Source organism: Argiope bruennichi, chromosome X2, assembly GCF_947563725.1.
Source record: "Argiope bruennichi chromosome X2, qqArgBrue1.1, whole genome shotgun sequence".
Taxonomy (NCBI): domain Eukaryota; kingdom Metazoa; phylum Arthropoda; class Arachnida; order Araneae; family Araneidae; genus Argiope; species Argiope bruennichi.
This window is the reverse complement of record NC_079163.1, coordinates 85,949,978-85,969,260: the sequence shown is the minus strand read 5'-3', so window position 1 is coordinate 85,969,260 and position 19,283 is coordinate 85,949,978. Positions and strand designations below refer to the sequence as shown.

The following is a 19,283-nucleotide window of genomic DNA, read 5'->3' as shown; positions in this document are numbered from 1 at the left end:
TTTTTTATTTCTTCAAAATTATGGTATCTTGTTTTATACTTTATTTATTCTCGTTTGCTTGTATTTATTTATAAAAAAATATTGCTTTTCTTTTGGATATTGCCTTGCTTTAATCTAAAAAGTTCTGTTAATGATTTGTATAATTTATTTTTTATCGTGTTTATTAAATGCATTTTTAAAATGTTAAACTATTTTTAATTTGTGTATGAGCGTTTTGTGTAAGATTATTTAAGGACATAAAATAACTAGTTTGTTTTGATATGGGCTCTTTGCGCGTTTTTCGATTAAAATAATCAATTGTGAGTATATTTTTTTAGGCATTTAACATTTATATTATATTAAATTTTAGTCGTTTTTTGGAATGAGATCATTATGGTAAATATAAGGCCTTATTTCGATAGGGAATAATTGCCATGATAATAAATTATGCATGTTTTTTTAAGTCTAGTTATATTATTTGAACTGATGTATCGAAATATTTGCATTATTTTTGTTGTGTCCAGTGAGATGTACTCAAACTTTTATACATTTATTGGAATTTTTTAAAGGGATTTGAATACAATACAGTAAATATAATAAATTTGTTTATAAAATGTTAAAATGCTATATTTACTCGTCAGATGTAAAGAAAAAACATTGACTTTGAATGTAAAATGTTTTCCCTGAAGAGTATCATTGATGAGTTAGAAAACAGAAAGATGTTATTTTTGGTATGTAAATTAGGTTGGGATTGAGTTTATAATTTTAAATGACTTTTTTTTTAAACTCAATTTTTTATCTGTAGTTATAGATAATTAAGTCTAATAACCACAAATAAAAAGTATGGTTAACTGCAACCACTTTTTTACTTACAACTGCATTTTATCTGTGATTATAGGTATTGGCAAAAATGGTGCTTCTTAGTCACAAAAGAATTTTTCAAAATCGGATGAAAGATTTGCGATTTTTGAAGTGTTTTTCTTTTGTGTTAAAGATATATTTTACTACTGAAATTTATGCAAAATAGTATAAAATAATTTGTAGGTTAATAGTAGTAAAGAAGATTTCATCAGAAAATTTATTATATATAATAATTGTGATTTCATCTGTGTTGTTCGCTGAGGAATGATGACATCTTTATGTTATTTTATAGTAATGTTTTTTAGCTATTTTGTTGACACATAAATTTAAATGTCCACATATTTAAGAAAAAGTAATGAAAACCGAGAGCAACCAATTATAAAAATTAAATGATCTCTTCTGTTTTGTGTAAGCAATAATTCATAGTCAAACCAGGCCTTACATTAATGGTATTATAATTTACCATGAAGTAAATCATAAACATAAAAAATCTATATAAAGAATAATGCTTAATGCTGTTTTATATACAGGGTGTCCCAAAAAGATTGAAACGTGGTTTAATTCTTTACCCAGTAGAGATAAGTGCACACTGTGCATTGCAAACTTGATCAATTAGAAAGTTTTTTATTTCTATCCAACAAGATCATTAGGAAAAAAAAACGTCTCATAAATGTATCTTTAAAACCAAATGAATTATAATACAGGGAGGAAAATTCACTTATGCCATTTTTCTCATCCTTTAAAGCGCTGTTTCTTCGGTAGAAATAAGGGAAATATAAAACTTTGTATTGAAATTTTTAGATCAGAAATGCGATAGCGTGTGCCAAAACAGTCCCAAATGTCCTTAAATAAAGCTTTAATAGACTGAGATCAGTGGTCTGCCTATACAAGAGTGGGACGCATGTGGCCCTCAATTTCATTTTATGCGGTCTCGCAGTTGGCACACATAATAATAATAATAATAATAAATCATGTATACAAATACATAGACATTTTATAAATTGTATTTTAAAAAGATCGTGTATCTGTTTTTAATGCTTGGTGTAATAAAAATGTAAACGGACAATAATACAGAGTATATATACATTTGGAACTTAGAATATGTTTCGAATTTAGCATCTCGTGTAAAATGCAGTTTGAAACTTTCTTGTCAAACAATTTTATCTCAAGTTGATGTAAAATAATAAAAATGAAATGTATATCTCACAAGACGAATGACAATCTGCAAATCTCCTTAACATTGTTATGTAAGTTTTATTTTCTCACAATTATGCCCTATCGTATTACTAATATTTATATTTATTAAAGATTTCTCTGCCAATTAAAATTACAATTAATAAAATTATTAGTGAATTCAAATAATACTAAAACATTAACATCGTTTAAAAAGTAATTACATTTCAGTATTTATTATACTTTATACTTAGTTGTAGTTTATAATAATATTCTCAGATATGATTGCAAATACGGCAGCGTGGTTCTCAAGTTCACTTCTATACTAAATTTTGGATCTTAAAGTATTTTTAGAGAGAGTTGCACTGACATAATGGAACAAATTTTTATAAAAATGCTACAAATATAACTGAAAAAACGCGATACACAAAGCATTCGCAATATGTTTCCCTTCAATTCTAATACATAATTGAGGTCTTGTAATAATGCGGTCTGTAAATATTTTGGATTTTTCTCCTGTAATATTGTTGCAAGTATCTATTATCTGTTGTTTATAGTCAGCTGCGTTTAGGGGTCAATTATTATAAACTAGTGTTCGAAGTCGAGTGGCGTTAATTTAAGGGAGCCATTCTGTGGCTCCTTTCAAACCGATCCATTGCTTATCAAAGTTTTTGTTGAGCCAATTTATCACATTTATAGCATTATTTGCAAGCGTTCTATCTTATTAAAAATACATACTTTTTACTAATGATAATGGTGTATCCTCCAAAAACTCTGTTACAATGTCATTTAAAATAATCAGCATATATTTTGGAGCTGTAAGTGCGCCGTCATAAAACACAGGACTCATCAGTTTTCCATTCAAAATTCCGCACCACACGGGCTCGGAAAACTCTTTTGATGATGTGTTTCTTGCACAAAAAATGATTTGGCATTATTCTAATAATGATCATTGTGTGTATTTATTTCCCATTTCCCGTAAACAAACATACACCTGTCCACATAATTTTTTAAGAAAGTTCGAATTTGTGTTTTATTCGATTAACAAGCAGTTGCAGAATGCTAAGCACTGGTCGAAATTGGAGGGATTGAGTGTTTGAATGCAAAATGGATGCCAATTGTGTTTTTCAAGTATTCTATCTCTTGAGGTTCTGGGTAGTCTTGCAATTTCGCTTATTTTTCGACTGTTTGTCCGTGCGCTGGCAGAAAAATATGCAATAATGTCAGATTCTTCATTTTCAGTATACAATCGATTTCGCCCTGGGCCAGGTCTCGAATGAAGTAGTTCTTAATCATCTCATCTTCTGGTGAGCAAATGGGCGGGAAATTCGGATATCGCCGTCCAATTTTCTTAAAAGTTTCTATATTATTTTTATTGCACATAGAATAAATCGTCTCTAATTGCTTACTTTTCAATTAAATTTGAAAATCGTTGCTAATTCAATGATTTTCAAAAACATCTACTAAATAATAGTTCAAAAGCGTCTCCTCCTATTATTTTCTGTCGCATTAGTATGCTTTGGGGTTCTTTCTAATTAAAGCTCTGTTGTTAGTTCGTTTGGTTTTTTAATTATTTAATTGCAATTATTATTATATAAGTATTTTAAGCATATTCTTTTATAAAATACGAACCTGCTATTTTGCTTTTATTTGGTAATTTATGTTTTTAATTATTTACATGCAAGCGACGTTCCTTTTTCCTAATGAAATTTGATGCTTCAAAACTTGTAATAAAGCCTGCTTATCAACCACTTTATTTTTTATCATAATTATTATTTTAGATTATTTTGTGAAATCTATGTTGATAACTATCAACAGTGTTTTTGTTATATTCAGCTGAAATTATTGCCATTCATTTGCTTGAGATGTTATGTTTGGAATTCTCGATATTTTTTCTTTTTTTTCTTTTTGAGGAAAAATGATTACATTGTCTTTCCATAATTTCTATTACAAATCTCAGAAAGAAAAACTGTAAAAGTATTTAAAAAAGATTTTTTGAATATGAAGCGCTAAGTTTGTGGAATTACTACCATCAATTTTTTTTACTGACCTTAAATCTGACTTCTACATCAGTAAAATTATACAGTGTCGCTTAGAAAAGTTAATACTTTTGAATTAACGTATACAACATAATTTTAATACTAGAATGGTACTGCCCTCAGGCATTCATCATTAATATAAATGAAGAATGAAATCCCTATTGCTAGCTAGCAATCGATTTGAGGACGAGCATACGGCAAATGCTGTTAACAATACCGTTATTAATATTGTGGCTTATTATGATTCCAAAATAATAATGGGATACAACTCTGGATATTTTCATAAATTTTCCACAAAATTCACATTTTTTACTTTTATTAGGATTCCAAAATAATCTCAAAATAAGCCAGGGGAATTTTCAATCACATCTCACAAAAATGTGTTTTCATACTTCTTTCGTTGAATGTACCAATCTAACAATCTCTGAGGCTAGATAATGTAGTCTTGTGATCTTAAGAGCAACCTTTTTTATCTCATTAGAATTCCGATGACCAGTTTATCAGAAGCATTCCTCAGAGCCAAAGTATTTTTCATTTCGAAAGCAAAATATTTTTTACTGATTATAATTGCTTATTCTATGCTGCTGCAACGTTGCAATTTGAAAGTTTCTGTCATTTCTTAACATATATCACATAAAAGTAAAATAAATTAATCTCATTAATCACTATGAGAGTTCAAATAAGATTTAATGGAATTTTATTGTCGCGGTTTTCAAAGTCATTAAGGTCTTTAATTTGTAAGAAAGCTATTCATTCTTCTAATAATATAATTGATTTTCTATTTACTGAATATTTCATTGCTGAAACTGAATATTTCAATAATTTCTGTAATATTAACTCTTAATGGTCGTAGTGCTTTGCTAGTTATGCTATTTATAAAATTGTAATATCTGATAAGTTCTTCGAGCTTTCAAAATATCCGAACTTAGCTGATAGAATTATTATCACTTTATGATTCTCATCAGGAGTGGAGGTAGAGTGTGCCCGATAGGGGTTCATGATCTGTTAGTACTGTCTGTCTGATGGAAGGGCATGACCGTTGTATGGAGGGAGGTATGTAATGATAACTATCTCAAGTTTTCGTCTTTATCTTCTAGTTGAATAGCCTGTTGCGTGAATTGTATATGAAAATATTTCGAAAATCTGTACAGGAATTATTTTTTCTATAAAGCTTATCATTCTGGTTGTGCACATTTCATAAGAAATAATTATTTCGTCACTAATAAATTTAGTTTTAAATCACGTAATTCTGTTTCATTAATTAGAAATTTAACTTGGGTTCAAACAAAGCACAGAGGTAGGACCTGATAGTCAAACAAAAAAATATTTGAATCCAATTACGATAGTATGCGTTATTTGTATATCTCAGCAATTTTTTAGCAGTATTTTAACATTTTTTTTACTGCATTCATCACAAAGTATTTGCATGTAAAAATAACAGAGCATATGCGATATATTTAAACATGAAAAAGGTATTTAATTTAAAGATTTACAAGCAAACAGTACAGTTTTGCCTCAATTCCCAAATTTCCACTGGCATATTTCGCATTAAACGCTCGGACTTACAATTATAATCAATAAATAGGATATTGCTAAGCAAATGTAACCACAAAAGTACAAATCTAGTGTGTTTTTTGGAAAAAAATGATAAACTAGCGTCGAACGATGGTAAGTTTTATGACTTTTATATAACTGAATTCGTCTTTTTGGATATCTGCTGTATGTAGCAAATCTACTTTTCTTGATCTTCTACTCTACATTTCAAAGGTAAAGGGGTTTTGAAGCCTAATTTGGTCGTGTGTATGTGATTTTTAACAATTCGAAATGTGCTGGAACTATTTTTTGCGTGCATATGTTGGCATAATTTTTATCAATTTAATCATTTCGTAAAATGCGTCAACAACTCAAGAACTGTACTGTGTGTAATGTTTTTGTTTTAGATGTATCCTGATTTTTTGAAAAATAAATAATAACTAATAATAAAATAAAATAAATTCCAGATTGATTTTTAGGTCTTGGGATTTGCAGTCGTATAACAGACCAAAAGTAATGATATCTTCAAAAATGTTGGTGACTGTGGTACTAAGGCTTTTATGCCTAATTCGTCCAGGACTCTGCTATCGATGTATGCAAAGTAAATCTCGTAATGTCTGTGATGAAATTAAAAAAGAAATTACCAATAAAAGGAATATTATAAAAAAAAATTTCGAAGAAAATCGGCACACGAGATACATTTTTACCCCGATGGTGGAGGGCACAAGACAACGAGGACCCTCTTTAATAACAAAGATCAAATAACATTTTATGAATTATTAACTTGCATTTAATAAATTATGACCTTGTTGCATATAGTAAAGATTTTGCGACTCTGAAATAATACGAAATTGTGGCAGTATTTATAGCTAGACAATCTAAATAGGAAATAGCTTTCGTTCTCAAATGAAATACTGATTCTCCTCATGCATTTTTAGAGATAATTATATTCTATTTAGGCAGTATATTGTATGGCTTGTACTAAGATTGGTTATTATATTTCAATTGATCATTATCCTGGGTATAATTTTTTCTTACTAACTTGCTTTTGTATCGAAGCCAATATTAAATTTCTAAGTATTAAAGGAAGGATATACTTTAAAATAGAAAAAAATACTTTAAATGAAGTGAAACATTTTATTTTATGTTGTTTGAGTTAACAAATGTAATGTTGAACAAATTGCAAAATCAAAACTTAATCCTATTAGTCATATTTAGAAGACGAAGTGGAAAAAATCTAAGGCACTAACACTTTTTAACTCCAAAAAACTCCATAGTTTGATGACTAAAACAGACCGAATAATAATTGTTTAGATTAAAAATCTTTCCAATATAAATACATGTTAAGAAATACTATCAACTTTTGAAAAAAGTAAAATGTTTGGAGGAAATTAAAAATCTTATTGCATTCTTTAAAGAGTTTAACACTCAATAAGAAAGCATAAAACAAATAACCAGCTTGTATGCAAGAAAAAATCATAGAAAATTAACACATTTTATACAGTAAACAACGGAATGAAAAGAACTAAACTATTTCATTATAAAGTAAAATTTTATTTAGAAAACATTTATTATGAACCATATTGTAAACAAGAAATAAGTCACTTTATCGTAATATTTGCTGGAAATGACTGCCTTTAGCTGATGTATAGAGCAGCTTTAATGAAACAGATTAATGCTTATTATGTAACATTGTTGGCGTAACAGAATTACATGGCATTGTAATGCAGTTTGTCAAATCTACTCTACTTGTGGATTCTCTTTCATAGAATTTATTTTTTAGAAACCTCAAAAGAAATTATCTAATCGACTGTGATCTGCCAATGGTTGGGGAGGCACTCACAAGGACGTTCATATCAAATGATGTTATTTAAAAATGCATTGGTCAGGAAAGTATGCGGCTGAAAAGATTTGTGAGATTTGGTCAATTAACCAATCGGACATGGATGTCTGTTTTGCACCGCGAGGATTGAAAAAATTAGCAATGGAATTTTTCCAGAATAAAAATTGTAAGTCTACCATCTTAAATATTATTTTAAAAATGCTGTAATGAACTACCTATTAAAACGTTTTATTAAAAAAGTAATACTCCATTATAATTAGATTTCTATATTATTTAAGGTTTAGAATATCGTTGTTCATGCCAATTACTATGGTTTAATGGAATGTTATTTGTAGAAACTTTTGAAAACATATACTTTTTTTTTCATTTGGTTTGATTTCGAATAATGACCAGTTGGCAAGTTTGAATTAAACCCTCTAGGGCAATGTAAGTCTCAGAGTCCCTTCTCCAATCTCTGATTTCCTAAACTATATATTTTTAATTGGTCTTAATTATTTTCTGCAAGCAGTTTTCTGTAACAAATTCCAATAATTTGACAAAAAAATGTAATTACAGGGCCCTTTCCAAACAGTTAGTTTCAGAATTTCTTACATAAAAACAATTCAAGATTGAAATTTAAATAATTTTTAAAAAATAATAAGAAAAAAACTTTTGTGCGCAATCTAAATATTAATTCATTATAGAATTTTTTCAATATAAAGCAATATATTTTCATAAATATTTTATATAAAAACTTGTAAAAGATAATTAATTATAAATATTAGAATAATGTTTTAGCATTTAATTAAGTCTTGATTTGAATTTGAATTAGTTCAATGCAAGGCCTTGGAAATTAAATGAAACAATACAATTAATATAATCAGAAAACACCGCAATAGTATATATCAAAATTTCTGGAGCCATTAGATATTAACCTACCTTGCTTATTTGAAAATCCGTCCCGGTAAGTTGGAATATCACCTATATTATCAGTTAATAAAGCAATTCGAAAACTATTTTGAACCGTGATGTCATAACAACTTCAGAGTTGTGAGCCCCCTCAATAATTTCCACACCATACTTTATCTATAGAAGCATGAGACAAGATATCTACTTATTTAATAACGAGAAAAATGTAAAGTGATACTTTTTTTTAGTGATAAACAAAGTAGATGAAAATTAGAATTGAACTATGTTTGTCGTATGTAACTCTTTAAAATTGAATTATTTTATGGTTTTTCATAATAGATTTTTAAAATCAGTAGTTTTCTTTCTGAGACAAAATGGCAGAGACATGATTTTGAAAGGGGAGGTTTCAGATTCGATTTCCAGTACCATTAAAATATATGCTTTGGGGCGCGAGCTTGGTGTGTCTCTGCACGCCAAGTATATACATATAATGATATTTTAAAATCTAATTTAAACTTAATTAATTTCCTAATTTTTAGTTCAATTCAGCACATTCGAAAATATTCTCTTATTCCCTGATACCATTCCTCTTTTTCTATTTAATTAATGCAACAGAAAGCTCTGTAAAAGTGCACACACACACACACACACACACACACACACACACACACACACACACACACACACACACACACACACGCACACACATTTGTGATAAAGTCAAATGCAAAGAATATAAAAAATGGCTTTAACAGATTAAAAACAGGTTGTCATATTTCTCAAGAGCAATTTATATGTAGTAGTTCAAGCCTTTAAAGATTTTCCTCTAATGTAACAACTCTAACAGTTTCCATCTCGTCTGTATATAGGGGACAGATCGCCTGATGTTAAGGTCTCGTCATCGAGATTAGAGGATTCCTAAGCTCTATACCCGATTCCATTAAAGATCTGTTCTATGTATGGACTTCGAGCTCGTTAAATCTGACTTGGAGAGTTAAGCGCCCTTAAGGCTGTATGATGAGAAAGTAACTGCTAAGGTATCATCCTCGTTCTCTGACAGCAGTTGAAAATTAATTACAAAATCCATAGCAAAATAATTCTTGTGTTACTTCGAAACAGAACATTAATGTAACCAAGTATTTTATTTTTAACTTATTTCAATGGAATAAGCGTAAGCCTACAGTTAATGTTAGAAGTTCTAAATGCATTTTAAAACAGGCTGGATCCAACAAGATATTAAAAAGAAATCTAATTTTGCCTTCTTTGGAACAACATCTAGACATTCTTTAATATCATTTCATAAATTGCGCTGATGAATTTATCACAAATAAGGACACTTTGTTCTGTTTGATTGCGAACAATAAGCGCATGATTTGTATGTTAGAGCAAAAATGTGTATTTAAAGCTTTTCAACATGGCGTGACGTTATACAAAATTCGCAAGAAATTATATCCAGAACTCGGTTTTTTACAAATACAGAGCCATAATTCTTGCATCTTCCAGAACCTTTATTCTTGTCTCCAACTCCGGAGGTAATAGATAACATTCATTAAGAATCTCTAATTCTCTTCTTTCAATAATAAAAGACTAACATTGTGAGGAAATAATATTATAGATTCGTAATAATATGTGCATACTTAGTACTTTTAATTCTCTCATGTGCTCATACTTAAATATATTTATGGATATTCTTATTGAATGTTCACATGTGTCAGACATCTTGCTTCTACTTCTCTGTGGATACAATCACTAACAGTATTCGCAGTTTTAATACTTGGCTGAAATATTCATCTGATTATTTTACTCTGCATTTAATAAATGCAATCTTTAATAAAAAAAGCATTTTATTATTGTACTAAAAAAAGATTTTTTAATGTGAATTATTTTCTGCTTTTTAACTTCCAATTTATAATTCACTATTGTAAATATGATGGAAATTTGAATTCATTTATTTTTAAAATTCACTACATGGTGGCACCACTAGTATGGAGTCAAATTTCGGCCAGATGGTAATTAAGTTCTGAAAATATTAATACAGTGTATCGTCATTTAGAATACAATAGTGTACAAAATTTCAAAAGGAAGTGTACAAATTCAACAGAATGTTCGTGAAAAATTGATTATAAAATTTCTAAATGTGAATTAAATGAAATTTAGTAAAATTGTGTAAAAATTCATCATCAATACATATTACGAATAATTTCATATGTAAAAATTTAAAAAAAAATATATATGTATAGAAAATGAAATAGATAATATGTTTCTCATCTAATATGATAAAAGTTGCTTAGAAAGACGTCTTTTGAGAATAAGATTTAATAACTAGAATTATATCAATTTTCACAAATTTTTAGAAAAAATTAAAATAAAATTTTGAAATTTGTTATAATTTAATGCTGAAGTCAAATAATGTAATTTCATATTGAAATTAAACGAAATATTGAAATTTGTTATAATCAAATAGCCCTTAATAAACTTAAATAATAGGATCGTTAATTCGTAGTTTTAGTTATCTATATTTTCTATAATACTTTACTCTTAATTCAAAATCAGTTAAGAAACCTAGAAGTCAAAGTTTATTCCGCATGATTACTATTGCAAAAATGTGTTTTTATAACAAGAAAATAGATATCCAACATTTTTATAAATATAAGCCAAAAGTGATTATCAAATAGGAAAAAAAAAATGCAGAAACATTTCACAGTTTAGAAAATAATGTATCATTGTTTATTTTACCAAAACTGTTTAGTTATAATTTACATAGAATAGGCAACAGTTGTTCAATAAATTTAATTGGAGTTTGGAAAGAGATTGCTCACTACATTTTTGCTGCCAATATTTTTGTTGCAATGAAATTAAAAAAAAAATGAATGCATAATTGAAAATTTTATTCAAATGTATAACATTTATTTCTTCCAATGCGGAATTATGCTCCAGAATCGCGTTTGATGATTAAAAAGCATAATAGTAATTTTTCGTCTCTCTTCACAATGTATCTAAGGAAGACGATGATCATATCAGCGTACGAACCAGGATAAATTAGTAATATCTAAATTGTAATTAAAAGTGAAAATTAAATTGCAAAAAGATCTACTCAAAAACCATTGCTTTGTTAAAAAAGAACTGAATTTCCAAGGTTATATGTACGCCGCTTTGGATGAGGTGAAAAAAAAAAGTTTTACCCCTTATAGAATGCACTGAAAAATGTATTATACGTAAAATCATGTCTATAATAACATGATATGATATAAGATTAAGCAGAGCTACCAACTGTTATGTGAATAAGTAAGTTAAATTAAACTCGCCTTTTGAAAAATATGTCTGACATTACCTGATTTCAGGACATAAAGCTTTTGAAAGATTTTGAACAAAGAAATTTTGAAATAGAAATTTCTTTTCCCCTTTAGAAAAAATTCAGAGAACATTCTTTAAATTTTAATATTAATGGATGAAATAATTAGCAACGTTTTCGTTCATTTTCATATAAGTTTATTTTAGATAAAATTTTAATTTATTGCATTCAAATACAAACAAGGTGTTATAGGTAAGAGTATTTTGCAAAAAGAGCTAATTCATCTTACATAAAGTTTATTGGCCTTCGTTTTTCTTTTAAATGAGTTGTTCTATTTCTTATCTCGAATTTCAAAATCAAGGTTAGGAAATTTTGGATAAGAAGTATTATCAAACTCCATTCTCGTTATTGCGGCTTTGGACCATCGAAACCGAGGTAGGTTTTTATTTTTCTCCTTTTCAACCTTGGAAAGATTTCAGTTTTTTATATTACAGCCTGTTTGAAGTTCTGATTTATATCGAAATTTCATTGTGATTTAACTCATTTGGATTTCTTGTTCTAAAATTCAAATGCAAAATTTGCTGAATAACTCGCTTAAAATAAACAATTGGAAGCAGTTTTACAATCGGAAACAAATCGTCATTTAATGAATTTCCAGCTCTCTATATAAACTATTTAAGGGAGTGAATATAATGAATAATCAATTTTTATAATAGGAGTGAATAATCAATAGAAGTGAATAGTCAATTTTTGAAAAACACAGCTCTAATTATCTGAAAAAAAAAGGTTTATCTCAAAAAGTTTATTTTGGATAATTATGTAACTTAGTTAGATATACTAATATTAAATGTATTTCTATATATGTATATAAAAATATATTTTCCTTCCTGAAAAGAACAAGAAATTTCTGAGTAACAACTGGAATGCCAACTGATGATAAATTGAATGTTCATCGCATATAAAATTTTAATCCAAATAATCATTTGAAATTAAATTCTGCAATGAAAAGGTAAATCTTGAAGAGGAAAATTTAGTTGGGCAGACAGTATCCTATCACATTGCGTAATAAAAATGAAGGCATAGTTATGAATGCCTTTGTTATTTGAATGAATCATGAATTTCAAGCTGAGAATTTCCTGATCAAATTTTCTTAATGTGTGATAATGGATAATTTTGTTATAATCTATGTTTGTTATGGCTATATTTGTTAGATAATAACAGCATCATTATTTTATTAATATATTTGTTGATTCCCATAAATTAAGCACTTAGCAATTTAATGGAAGGATGGATTGATAAATGAATTGTGAATTCAATAATTTGATGAACTAAACAGAAGCACATTCCGAAATTAATATATACTGAGTTCAAAATTAATATAGAGTATATTACTCTAATCGTATCACAATTAGAGTGTAGATAACTCTACACTCTAACTGTAGTACAACAGTAATTTCTAAACCTTTAGAAATAGATATAAAACTTCTAGTGGAAAAAATATTTTTAATGAAGTAAATAATTACATTTTATATTGTTTGCTGTTTGAGTAAAAAAAAAAAAATTATATGATGAAACTAAATAACGAAATTTAAATCCCCTATCCTATTAGTCAAATTTAGTAAAATATTTTTTGTGCATTGCACAAAAAGGTTTTAAATTTTATGCGATTAAAATTGACCGAGTTAGGAAACTTTAAATATCACTATTTTAGACTATTTTAACTGATGAATTCCGTGGTCTTTAGAGGTCGTTCGGCTGTGAAGGGGGCGTATCCATAATTGATATTATTCACCGACTTGCTATTAGGTTTAAATTTGTTCCGATTACTTTACCCAAGGAGATATTACTACTGCTTTTGAAAAACAAAATATTAAATTATTTTCTTTGAACAGACATAATATGTTTTATTTTTACTTATTTAATTTAACACTTTGCAAGACTTATCTTTAAATTATTTCTTTGGGTTTTATCATGAAAACTAATCTTGTAAAATAAGAAAAATTTACATCTTTCGTAGTTAGCTAGTTAATTTATGAAATCAAAGCTGATAAATACATTTGACCTTGATCATTAAGGACAAACTGGTAGTTATATACGCATACTAACTAACTGAGCATTTATGTAAAAATTTTCTTAGAATATTCACTGGAACGGATAATACCACTTAATTTTAGACAAATAAAAACAATTTGGTAGCATTTTTTAAACACAAAAAAATGAATTTTCTAAGAAGTAAAAATAAAGTTTTAATTTAATGAAATTTTGAATTCCATTTAAATTTAGTGTAATGACCTATGAAGAGTTATATTAAAAAAGACTGTTGTAATCTGCTACAATTTAATTAATAACATTTTAGTCACTTTTTTATTTATAAAAACATTTCTTAAAAAATTAAACACTAAAGCCTTCAAACATTCAATACATTTAAAATGAAATTTAAATATAGTTAATGGCACAATTAATAGGAAGGATAAAATAACCAATAGGAATATCTCGAATTTGGAAAAACGTATACTGCATCAACAGATTTGATGAGAGCAGGCATATGCACATACAAATATAGTTATGCATGCATGCAAGTGTATCATAATATTCGAAATTATTTTAGATTATGTTGACTATTTTTTGATGAAAGATAAGCAACTAAGCATAATATTTTTATTTATATTTAATAATATTTTTATTTATATTTAATAATATTTTTATTTATATTTAATAATATTTTTATATTTACTAATTTATTTTCATTATATTATATTTTATTATATTATATTATATTATTATTTTATTACATTATTTTTATTATATTATTTATTTATATTTAATAATATTTTTATTTATATTTAATAATATTTTTATTTATATTTTATTAATATTTTTATAACTAAGCATAATATATTTATTTATAAATATTTAATAAAGCAACTAAGCATAATATTTTTGGACATAATTTATTTTCCTTTAATTTTTTTAATGTAAAATTAAATTTATCACAAATGTTGACATTAATTAATATTGGATTTTCTGGATAGTAATATTTCTAAGGAAACACATGATTCAGTATCTAAATATTTTTAAGTTCATTTAATTCTATATATGGGTGATAAAGAATTTAATAATGGAATTCATCCTTATATTTAATATAAATAACAAAATTATTCTTGATTTCTAAAAACAAGAATCACTCCTTAGAATTTAGTAATTGAGAGATTCCAATCCCAAGAGAGATGGGAAATATCTAATTGATCAGGAATTAATTTCAAACTAAAAATTTTGGAATTCATTTGTAATAAAATCAAGAAAAATTCGATTCGATTCATCATGGATTTTCTGAAAACGCAAGAACAAGCTAGGTTTTCTTTCCATTTTTAAACCTGTAAGGAAAGGATTAAAGACGAAATTAAAAATTTTCTTATGCTAGAGAGTCTGGAAAAGCTATCTACAGAAGTTAACGCTTTGTAAAATATAACTGTATTTTTGTCTAAATTTGATGAAGGAAGTGGTAAACTTTTATATATTTGAAAAACAGAAAAAAAAATGTTCAAAAATTTCAAATAAAATAATTCGGAATGATAGCAGAGTCTAAGCTTCTTGACTATATTTTTTCGTGAAAGTTTGTCTGGTGCACATTACATTCGTGGATATCAAATGTTAGCTTTGACAGTAAGTTTGGAGCAACGGGTACAACGTCATCTGATCAGGATTTTAAATTCCTCAATACCATTTGTGTCAGACCGAATGTTAATCCAATCAATCTAAATACAATCTAATACAAATAATATTCTACAGACACAGGTTTATGACAATGGTATGATTTAAAAGTTGACAGGCATAATTTAAAAGTTCAATAAACTGTATTTAATCACTTGATATAGTATCAACAGTGCCTGGTTGTCTTAAGCAGATAATGTGCTTGATAGAAAAATATTTTTCACAGGTCAGTTGTAGTTAAAAGTAAATTGCTCGATATAATACTTGTTGACATTACCTCACCACTCCTGCACAGTATTGGAATCACTTTGTATTTTTTATTGAATCATTGTTTTTATTATTTTATATCGTCTTGTGTTTCATGATTAAATATTCAGAAATCTAACAACGACTGAGAAAATGTGTTGGGAAAAAAGAAAAAAGAATGAGCGAAAGAATGCAATGGTTTATTTCTCTCAATTTTATCTCAATAATTGAATAAAATCGTAAACAGAATAAGATAAAATTTTGATGTTTCTTTTGTTAGTTTTGTAAGATATTGTATTTTAATCAGCAAAGGTACAGTATCTGAAGTTCATCTAAGTCATGTTTGTACTCCTGATAAACAGAGAACATTCTACGAAGAGCAAATAAGTCTATAAATAAATCTCCAATTTGCATATTTTCAAAATAGTCGCTTGTTTTAGTTCCAGCTACTGGTGAGTTTCGTGCTAATTTTTTTTAATGCCGTAAAAATCTTTATGTGAGTGGGATGTTCACCCCTCAAATACGTTTCAATCCGATTATTTTTTACGTTTCTTAAAGATTCTTTTTAAATGTCCATGGATTTTCTGATCATCCAGTATTTATACCAAAAGCACTATTAATGTTATTTTATAATTCATGTATCTAAATATTTTTTCTTTAAATTTTTTATAATTTTTATTATTTCACTACTGAATAAATTAAAGGTTGCATGCATTAATATGAACTTATAATTGATAAAATAAGCTTAAAATTAAAATAAGTAAGGTGCAAATGATTGCTACGCCAGGTATCACGATGTTCAGGTTAGAAGCTAAATGCCGGCGTCCTGGCATAGGGGTAGCGCGTCTTCCCCGTGATCTGGGCGTCCCGGGTTAGAGTCCCGGTTTGGGCATGGTTGTTCTTCTGTTGTTCTATCTGTGAGATGTGTGAATGTGCCCTCCTGTAAAAAGGGGTTGTGCAAGCGAATGAATGATGCGTGAGTGGCAAAGTCGTACTCTTGGCCCTAGTTGGCGCTGCTATAAAAAATAAGAGACGTTCCCCCTCAGGCTTAAATCGCTGTCTTCGTAACAGCGGGCTTGTCAGTGGCAAGTGCCATAAGAAACAAACAAACAAACAAGAAGCTAAATGCTCCCCAAAGATAACTTCCTCCCCACTACCTCCAGTGGTATTATTATAAGCTGTACAGTGGAGGTGTAACTCTTCACTTCTTACTATTGCCAAATATTACCATTTTCTTGACTAAAATCATTCTATATTGATTATCGAGACAAAAGGTAAAGGCTATAAAGCTTAAGGAGCATCGCCGGAATATGAAAATCCACAGCTTCTTTATTAAAAATATATCGTATTTAAATATAATGAATTAAGATATTAGAATAGAATTAATTTGAAAATATAATAATTATGAAATAAAAACTAATTAATTCACTATTTCTTGCCGGTAAACTTCTTCAGAAAAAATAGTTTAGAAAATTATTTTAAAAAGCTCAAGAAATACCGAGAATAGTAACAATTTAAATTTAAGTAGGAAAGTATTTTGAATAAATGTAATGAAAATTAATGAGAAATAACAAGAAAGCTTTTGGCAGAAACTTTAAAAGTTGCATTAACAGAATGAAAAATATTAATTTTGAGTTCTAGAAAATGATCTTACTAAGATGTAGCTCACTTTTTGAAGCCTAAAAAAAAGATAGATAAATAGATAGAGAGCGCGAGACTGAGAGAGACAGAGAAACATTAATAATTTGAAATTTATTAATAAGAGATAAATGTATTTGAAATGTGAGTTAGTAACATATTATATAAAGTTTCTTATCACAATTTTTTTTAAGTGAAGATATCTCCTTTATAAAATTTTGGCTCGAATTTAAATTTTATTTCCACGAAGGTTTGCCACGATCATTTTAATGGTGCATGATAAATCTTACATGCTCAAAAACCTCCATGTTTGATATGCAGTACGAAACTAGCTGATTTGTCTGAAGTCCTAATCATTTCACCTTGGCTCTGCATTTTGATGCAATATCTGTGAGGTTCATGCTAAATTTCTATTATTTTTATTTATTTTATTTAATCATTATTTCACACAAATTAAGTGTTTGGAAGTACTTTATCTGGCGAATTTAATCTTATAAATCAAGCAAACTACTATTATTTTATTTATCATAATTCAAATTTATTTTTATAAATGGAATTTATTATTTTTATTTTTCGAATTCTTTCTCATAAATTCACACATTTAGCAAAATAATCATAATTTATTATCACATACTGCTTAGTGAAAATTATTTACAATTAGCTCCAAATGATTAAAATAGTTCTGTATTTTCGAAGATGAAATTTTCAATTTGTTTCTTGTAGATACAGGAAAGTTGTTCAATTTATTGAATTGTAGATACAAACATTTTCGTAAAAAGTATTTACTAAAAAAAATACAAGTATATTCTGGCGTTATTTTTATTTTTCGTATGATAATGCTTTGTTTTCGTCAAGCTGCGGTGTTTTGAATTTTACTTAATTATAAAGGTGCCAAAATAATTTTATCATCACAGTAAGTTTACGAATAAACGAATTCAAATAAGTTTTAAGTTCTAAAAAAATTGCTTCTTAGGAGTGTGGAGAAACGAGGGGTATTTGAAAATATTTCATCAATGTTTACAAAATGAATGATATTCGATTACTCATCTGTAAATTAATTGTTTTTTTCATCTTATTACAAAAGGGAAAAATACACTAATGCTAATGATATACAGGATACATGAAGATATATGCTAATGATATACAGGATGCACAGGATAATGATATACAGGATATAATGATATACAGGAATGCTATATATAGGAGTCGAATTTCTTGCTGATTGTGTACATTTAAAATAATCTTTTTATAATAGTCTGTATGAATATACCCGATTATATAACGTCAGATATCTGTATCGTGTTTTAGTTACTGACAGCATAAATAAACATTCAAGATGAAATAACTAATTTTGAATTTTAAAAGTGCATGCATATTTAATAATCAATCTAAATTTTGATTTATTTATTAATTTTTGTTTTAAACTTCATTATTTTGTTTATGTAATTTATCAAATTATATATTTTTTCAAATGCCGTTATTTCATCATTTAGCATAATGTAAAGTAAAACTGATACTTATTAAATATAATGAATTGATAGAAATTTTGAAACTGGGAGGCTGTAAAAAAATTCAAAGCAGAAAAATACGTTATCAGTTAATCTGATAATACTTTTTTTTATGAAATTAAGCCTGATTCTGAAGAAAAATAACAAAAATTCCGACATATTACCGTCAATTTTATTTATATCTTAAAAGAAATATCTAAACCTATTATGTTGGTCTTCTTTTAAATTAGCGAGTCTTAGAATAAATAAAGGTAACTAACTAAGGAGCTTACAGAATAAATTTTTCGAAATCTAATTTCACATTTATCAAAATATTCTAAATATAATTTCAAATTCTCTTACTTTGATAAGCATTGATTGAAATCAAAACAATTTTGTTCGGAAATATGTTAGTTATTCGGAATTTATTATATTATATTATTTTATTTAAAATTTCTAAGAAGATTAATACAAAAATTTTTTAAAACCACGCACTTAATAGTGCACTAAAAAGTATATTTTTATCCAAAATTCGGGAGGAAAACAAAATGCATAAAAGTGTCAAGTGCTGATTGGAATGTATCGGGTAATTT

At 27.4% G+C, this 19,283-nt stretch overlaps 1 protein-coding gene across 2 annotated transcripts in view; it reads left to right on the top strand.

Annotated features, from left to right (window-relative positions):
• Window positions 1–11,973: 11,973 nt before the first annotated feature.
• Window positions 11,974–19,283, top strand: part of LOC129961103 (vascular non-inflammatory molecule 3-like) — a 39,457-nt gene continuing 32,147 nt past the window's right edge. The window contains exon 1 of one of the 2 annotated variants that reach the window (XM_056074933.1): window positions 11,974–12,043. The gene's annotated coding sequence lies outside the window, so the exon portion shown is untranslated. Of the gene's footprint in view, window positions 12,044–15,907; window positions 16,018–19,283 lie in introns of those variants that run through there. The other variant, XM_056074932.1, reaches the window with a different exon arrangement.